We start from the raw sequence: 8,300 nt of genomic DNA, 5'->3' as shown, positions 1-8,300 counted from the left end.
TATTTAAAGGATCTCCAATCACTTCCCAGCTTTTTTGGTGAGAGTTAAATTGGTGAGGCTGTTCAAACCGAAAGTCCCTTCAGGAGGTTACCTGGTTCAATTATCCAGTGAGTTCTGTGGCCTGGCCAGAGTGGAGAAGAACAGTTTCTTCTTCTTTAGGGAGGGAGAGATTTTGGATAAGGCAACCCCAGGAGTGTTTTTGGATTAGGTTTAGATTCCTGTGCCCCCACAGTTGCCCTCAGTTCTCAGAGTGATCAGAGTTGAGACCTGGCATCCAAAAACTCAAGCTCTGGCCACAGATGGATAGGAAAAGTGGATGTGCTCGGGATGTCTCCACGGGCACACACGCACTCAAATGGAAAGAGGTCCCTGATGTAGCTACAGTTTCAGACAGGAAGTCTCGGCAGAAAGAATTGAGGGGAGGCTGGAGGCAGGGGACTTACCGCACCATGCCCCAAAGTGGGTGGAAGGTTGGAGATCCTGGTTCTTTCTCGGAGGGGAAGGAAAGAGGAGTTGTCCTTACGGACTTCAACTCCTCCTGGGTTTCACACCAAAATGTAAGGTATTTTTCCCCGCCAAGAAGGAAGGAAGGGACCGTAGCCACACAGTGTGGAATAGTAAAGGCTTCATTGAGTATTGCGCTGCCCAGATGATGTTCTCTGGTCCCAGGGGGCAGGGGTCAGAGAAGTCGGAAGGGGTGACCCACGTGAGAGATATTTAAAGGGTCCCTAGGGTGGTGGAGCTAATATGACGTGGTGAAATCTCACTGGCTGATGGACAGTTGCTTTTTTTCCAAAGGGCTCCTGGGAAGTTTCTTTTGGCACTCTTGGTTGTAGGCAGTCCTAGCCAAAGTTTTCAGGCCTGAGTTCCCTACATGACCTTTCCCCATTGCCAACCACCCCACAGTTGGTATTGCTCATTCTTTGAATGTTTGTACAGTTCAACTAATGAAGCAGACTGGTTCAGCTTCGACCACTGTTGTGCCCTCAACATTCTCTTTTAAATAAAATAATGGTGTAAGGCCTGTCTTGAAACCTTGCGAAGTTCTTTTTCAATCAAGGGTAAAACACAAATTCTTTTGATGATTTTTCTGCTCTGACTCACCTACTGCTTCTCAAATCTTCTCTCATCTACATCAGTCTTACCCTTTCAGCTTCAGCTACCTTGACATCTGCTCAGCTGTTTTTCTCACTCAGTTTAAGGTTTTCCCATTGACTCCTTCCACTGCTTGAGGTGTCATTCTTCAAATGATCTACCTGGTGAACTTCCACCCCTCCTTCAATTCTTTGCTAAAATGATACCTCTTAAATGAAGATTACTGAGTATGCTTTTCAAATTTCAGCAGTATCCAACTAATTTTCTGTACTCAAAATCCCCCTTAATCTGTTGCCTTTTTCCATGGTACATATAATCTTTTGACATACTATATAATTAATTTATTTAGTAGTCACAGTAATTATAGGGTATTTTTCTGTATGTCAAGTTCATGTAATAGCTTAACCATAAAATAGACAACCACTATATATTTGTTGTATAAATAAATGAATGATTAATATATAGTATTGGTATTGGCTTTATACAGTTATAAAGTTAGAAAGTATTGGATTACTGGGAGAAAAATTAGATGAAGAATTAGAGGATCTGGGTTTCTGTTTATTGTTCAGTTTGTTATTGACTAGGCTAACTTTGGACAAGTTACTTAATATGGGCTTCCATAATATAATCTGTTGAAACCACAACAGGAAGAAGGACATTGAACCAGTTAATTACTCATATCCAATCTCTCACTCTGTGAGCGTTCTATAGATTCCCATAAAAAAAGCCTAGGGAAATGTGCCCAGCAATTAATTTACAAACATTTGCAATTCATATTGCATAGTAGGGGATAGAATAAATAGCTGGTAAATAAATGAATATTTGGATGGATGAACATTTTAAGTGTATCATTTTAAATATTTAGATAAGCTTAGGAGTGTGGAAAGCAATTCAGAAACTAAATAGAGATTGGAGAAGCACTGCCAATTCTTCCATAATACAAGTACAGAAACAGGGACAGCAACAATGTAAATGCCACTGATGAGTCACATTCTACTAAGTGCAATGAAGAATGATCCTTGGGAGAGTACAGAAAGGATATTTATAGAACTGTGTGCCATGCCTGGGAAATTCCTTCATAGTCTGGTTAGGTATCAAAAGGCATCTGTAGTTGGGAATGGATAATGACCTTCAGGAAATAAAGAATGACCTAAGCTTTCACAATCTTGTTCGGATGAGAGTAAGATATTTGTCCAAGAAAAAATTCAATCAACAATTAGTCCATATGCTGTATTTCTGAAAATATTGCAGTCTCTGTCTTCAAAAGAGTTGATGATGTAGTACTACAATAGTTTGTAGTTTCACTACTAAGCTAAAAAGAAGAAAAAGAATAGAATTCTACATGCCACTAATGTAAATACCCTTGGAAAGTTAGACAAAGGTTATTTTAGTCATATTGATATGTCATTTTAATAAACAGTTGGATTTGTCAAAGTATTATAACCAGAAATATCTCAGGATTACTGGCTAATGTTAATGTTAATATTTGTGCTATAAGTAAAAACAACCGCTAGAGATAAATTTATTTAAATTTATTAAATCCATTCATATAGGTGTAATATGTTGCATTGAGAAACATCAGAAGGCTCTTTGAAAGCTTTCCCTGTCTCAAAGGGATAATAGATGATATCTGAGTATTATCTGAAAGTTCAGGTTAAACCCAAAAGAAAAATAATCCATGGCACACAGGATGAACAGAACCAGACTAATTGGCTACTGTGACCTTTATCAAATCAGGGAAAATCCACCCTGAGACCATAAAGTTTCATTGCAAAGTTAAAATAAAATTTAAGAAAAGACAAGTTCATAATTCATGGTCCAAAGGGCTTATCTATATCACATCAAAGAGATAGAAAGTAGTAGTTGATACATAAGTGGAGGCAAAATGTCTGTGTTTTAGATTCTAAAGACAGCAAAAGAATTTAGAAGTAGACAGGAACGACCTGAAGATAAAACATAAGTGAGGCAGGCAGATTTTTAAGAGCATCTGTTACAGACTGTCGTGCACTGTAATTTAAAGAACCCATGTAGAGCTGTCCACATTCTCTCACCACTAAATGTGAGGAAAAACCAGTCTGACTCAAGCATCTGTCTTCCTTAAAATAATAATAGTACAAGGGAAAATGTATTCAAATTCACAAAACCTAGGTTCTCAGTTTAAGTATGTCTCATATATAAATATATCATTAAATATGTTATTTATTAATTTAATCTCATTTTCCAAACTAAAAAAAATTAATATCTTAATTTAAATGTTATTTTAACCCATCAACAGTATTTTTATCCATAAACAATGATTAACCTGACTGCCATGTGTTCTAAAACGTGATAGAGATAAATGGAAATGTTTTATTTGTATTCTCTCCATTGAAACAAATGATTAGTTAATGAATATTTATTTATTTATTTTTTAAATTTTTTTTAATGAATTTTTATTTAAATCAGCAAACTCAGATTCTTCAAGCCCCAGCCCATAGTGGGCAGCCCCCCCTTCCTCTCCTCTCACTCCACCCCTTAGCCACAGCAAGGCGAATGGAAAATGAGAAGCCAGGAGGGCCTCTGCCAGGACAGGCTGCCTCCAATATGTAGTGAGCCTAGTCCAGCTGTGGCAGGTGTGGCAGCTACCACAGGTCCCTCCCTATAAATTAAATCCCTGCAGCCACAGCTGTGGGCAAGGCCTATTTGTGGAAGGCAGGCCCAAAGGCAGCATTGCTGACCCCCAGCCAAGGAATGCATTGAGGGCTCAGTGATCAGGGGAGAAGAGGTATAAAGGGGAATCAGAGGCCCTAAAGTTTGGTCCCAGGGAAAAAGGTCAGTTGGTCCAGTTTTTATGGGTTTGGAGATTGGAATGTATTAGCAAGCACAGAGGAAGGTCCCCATTGGGCACTCCCAGAGGAGACATGCCAGGCCAGGCCAGGCCCTCACCCAGGCTGGGGGGAGCTTGAGAGCTCCAGGGGCCTCTCAGGGAATGTCACTGCTATATATTAACCATCCAAGGGAGGGCAGGAGCAGGGCTGGGGGCAGATCAGAGGATCTGGCGTGTCATCCCATAGCCGGTCATGCCTGTCTGAGATGCCCCACAATTGGTGCCCATCTGTAACCCAATCACGTTCTTGCCCTCTTGCAGCTGGTTGTCCGAGAAGTTCTGAGGGTTCTCCTTGGACTTCTTAGAAAACCAGTTGGGATCCCCAGCAAAAAGCCCATCATCCCAGGCTACTGCCAGCCCACCCAGGTTCATCAGTGTCCGCTGCACACAGGCCATGTTCTTTCCTTCCCAGAGGTCCACAGTCTGGAAGATGTCAGTGGTGTTGATGCCATAGCGCTCAGCTGCTTTCAGGAACTGAGAGATCTGCTCCATCTGCTTGAAGGCCATGGTGGAGGCCTGGATCTTCTTCCTTGGGGCCTTCCCCTCAGGGTACAGACCATTAATGAGCTCACACAGCACCGTGCTATCCTGAGCCAGTTCTGGAAGTTCTCACTTACATCCTTACGGCACTGAGTGGTGATCCACTGGATCAGGATCTGCTCCAGATCTACATCGTACTGTTTCTCAATCTTCTGCTGCACCTCCCAGCTCAGGCCATAGGCAGGTCCCCTGTTGGCCATTTTGAAGGATGGTAATAACTATTGGGAGCTTGGGCTTCTCTGCAGTTTTAGGTCATCCCTGTGGCTGTCCGTCGGGCTGGAGATTGCACACTCTAGACGGAGCTGCAAGGCGAGTCATTAATGAATATTTATAAGGCTATTTTACTACACACACTTTTTAGCATCTCTGCTAAGAATCTTTTCCATCCTGCTGTCCTTCTCAGGCTTTTGAATGCTGATTCTTTTTTACCTTCATTTCTTCAACACCTAATACAGTGCCGGTATAAGTTAAAAAATATATTTAGAGCAAAACTAAACTTTGACTACCCTTGGAATAGCCCACAATATCAAAATTAAAACAGCTGCTACAAAATATCCAGGCCCTCCTTTATATTTTAAAAATAGAAGAACTTTAACAAGTCTGCATGATATTTTTTAATTTTTTTTTTTAGAGAGATAAGAAAGAGAGAGAGAGAGAGAAGGGGGAGGAGCCGGAAACATCACCTCCCATATGTGCCTTGTCCAGGCAAGCCCAGTGCTTTGAATCGGTGACCTCAGAACTCCAGGTCGATGTTTTATCCACTGTGCCACACAGATCAGGCTGTTTTCTTTTTAACCATGTTTCTTAGTTCAGGTTCCCAATAGTAATACTTGAAAGAATGACTTGAGTATAAGTAGGGGTTGAGTGCAAGTAGGTGTTTAGTGCATGTGGTGGGAAGCATGCTGATTGAGACAGGAAAAAAGGAAAATTTTAATAAAGGATGAATGTTTGATATTGTTATTGCTGTGAGTCCCTGGGACTTGGTCCCTCTAGGAATATTCCAAAGATTGTGAAGAATAAGCTCTAAAATTGTCCTGAGTAGGAGAGGAGGCTGGAACATTTATCCACTGACTTCTGTCCCCATTGGACTAGGTTGCTTCCGGTGGTCTTAATGTCCCTGAATTTCATGTGGCACCTTTAGAAAGGGTGAGTGACCCTGTTTAGTTTTAGAGAAAAGCTTCAGGCAGAAAGTGAGAGAAATGTCACAAAGCACTTTTCAAGTAGGCCTACAATACATGTCTATCAAAGCTATGCTGAAATCAGAGGCATGCTGAGGTGACGTGATGTGGGGCATAAAAAGGATGTGCTATATCTGGTTAATTTAATATCCTATTTTTAAAATTTGATAAATGTTAATTAAAACCTCAGTAAATTAAATACTTAATATATTATAAAATCCCAATACACCATTTCTTTAAATAATTTATTATCAAGTTGGCTGCACATATTCTTTTGAATATATGAAACACATATCATATTTCAGAATAAATACAGTGCCTTCATGTATTAATTTATTCATTCATTCAGCATATAAGCATCAAAGGATAACAATAACCCGGTGCTCCTCGAGAAAGAGAGGAAACATTTAGTAACAGCAAAGATAAGGCACTGCTTGTCTGGAGATTTTATTTGATGTGGAATGGTGTTCCAGGTCTTATCTTGCGTAAGAGCTATGGAAACTTGGGCTCTAATCATTAATGTAATCTAGTTTATATTCACAATTGGCAAAGCAGTGGGAGTCTTGTTTTCCTAAATAAAAGTTAATATATATAATCTTAAATTTTCCATATTCTATAAATAAAACACAGTGAGTGGACAAGTCATAAAAATATATTTCCTCAGAACTCCATTTACTTTTTAGCTATTTTGTGCATTATATCTAACTGAATGCTGAAATATGATACATCTTATGCCAATAATTTGAAGGCCATTGAATGAGGGCTCCTTGAGTTAATTTTAATAAAAATATATAAAGTGAGAGGAGGAGAGGCAGACAGACTCCTACATGTACCCCAACCCACCCATCAAGCCCACTAGAGGGTGATGCTCTGCCCATTTGGGGTGTTGCTCTGTTGTTAAGCAACCAAGTTCTTCTTAGAGCCTGAGGCAGAGGCTATGGAACCATCTTAGAGAGAGAGAGAGAGCAAGAGAGGCAAGATGGGAAGAGGTGGAGAAATAGATGGTCTCTTCTCCTGTGTACCCTGACCAAGAATCAAACCCAGGACATCCACATGCCAAGCCAACACTGTACCACTTAGCCAATCGGCCAGGGCCAAGTTAAGTTTAATATTGATTGAACCAGTGATAGCAATAATAGCATCACCAGCTAACTGACACATGTTCAACACACAAGCTAAGATAAGAAAATTGATATATAGAGAACTTTGAAAGATGCAGTGAGATTTTAAAGAGAGATGTAAAGCATAACTCCTGAGACTAATATGTTATGTAATAGACTCCCTATATGAGTAGGCTGTAGCCCAGAAATAATTTGATGGGTCAGAAATTTGATACAGTAGTTACTTGGGTGCAGGGAGGCTCTGTCGCTACAATTATGATATCCATGAGTCATTTGTTATGCCGTAGTTATTGTATCAAATAAGCAAAAAAAAAATTTTTTTTTTTTACAGTGACAGTCAGATAGATAGGGACAGACAGACAGGAACGGAGAGAGATGAGAAATATCAATTCTTTGTTGCAGCACCTTAGTTGTTCATTGATTGCTTTCTCATATGTGCCCTTGACCGGGGGACTACTGCAGATCGAGTGACCCCTTGCTCAAGCCAGTGGCCTTCGGTCCAAGCTGGTGAGCTTTGCTCAAACCAGATGAGTCCACACTCAAGCTGGCAACCTCGGGGTCTGGAACCTGCGTCCTCCGCATCCCAGTCCGACACTCTATCCACTCTGCTACCTCCCGGTCAGGCAATAAGCAAATATTTTATACTCAAATGTTTCCAAAAGTTTCACAATTGGAGTCTTCTCAAGAAGTTTCCTGTTGCTGTGAATAATTCTGGGGGAGAAAAAAATGGTCAAATTGTGGCTTACCGTATATTGTTGGAGAGTTGTTGACTTGAGCATAAGTTTTAAACTAAGATATAGTTTGCAACATATCAAATACATTTTAAAGTAAAAAATATCACTTTAAACTGTTCTTATTATTTATTTTTACAATGTTTATAGATCTAAATTTATACAGAGGTGATATTAAAAATCTTCATAATGAGGCCTGACCTGTGGTGGCGCAGTGGATAAAGCATCGACCTGGAAATGCTGAGGTGGCTGGTTCGAAACCCTGGGCTTGCCTGGTCAAGGCACATATGGGAGTTGATGCTTCCGGCTCCTCCCCCCCTTCTCTCTCTCTGTCTTTCTCTCCTCTCTCTCGGTCTCTCCTCTCTCTCGGTCTCTCTCTCCTCTCTAAAAATGAATAAAAAAAAAATCTTCATAATGAGTGCATCAATACTGGCCTATTGATATAGTTTCTATTAAAATTATAAATTTATTCAGATGAACAACCATGTGTCATATATAACTATAAAAGGACTATAAAAGACAAAAGTAATAAAGTATACTTTAACATATTTCTAATATCTCTTCTTCATAGTTGTGAAGAGAGAGGAACCAAATTTAAGTTCATAAGCTTATGTGACAAATAAAACATGTTTTGAAAAATATAATGCTTAATTTAGTGTTTTATAAGACTAATAATTCTTCGTCTTGGAAGAAACATTTTAACATTTAATTTCATTATAGATTATGCTGGTTTGATATTTGAACCACCAAAAGATGGTGCTATTCTTTC

At 39.7% G+C, this 8,300-nt stretch overlaps 1 pseudogene; it reads right to left on the bottom strand.

Annotated features, from left to right (window-relative positions):
• Positions 1–3,721: 3,721 nt before the first annotated feature.
• Positions 3,722–4,779, bottom strand: LOC136323121 (transgelin-2 pseudogene; annotated as a pseudogene).
• Between the last annotated feature and the right edge of the window lie 3,521 nt (positions 4,780–8,300).

This window comes from Saccopteryx bilineata, chromosome 2 (assembly GCF_036850765.1).
Source record: "Saccopteryx bilineata isolate mSacBil1 chromosome 2, mSacBil1_pri_phased_curated, whole genome shotgun sequence".
Classification (NCBI taxonomy): Eukaryota; Metazoa; Chordata; class Mammalia; order Chiroptera; family Emballonuridae; genus Saccopteryx; species Saccopteryx bilineata.
This window is presented reverse-complemented; position numbering and strand designations above follow the sequence as displayed.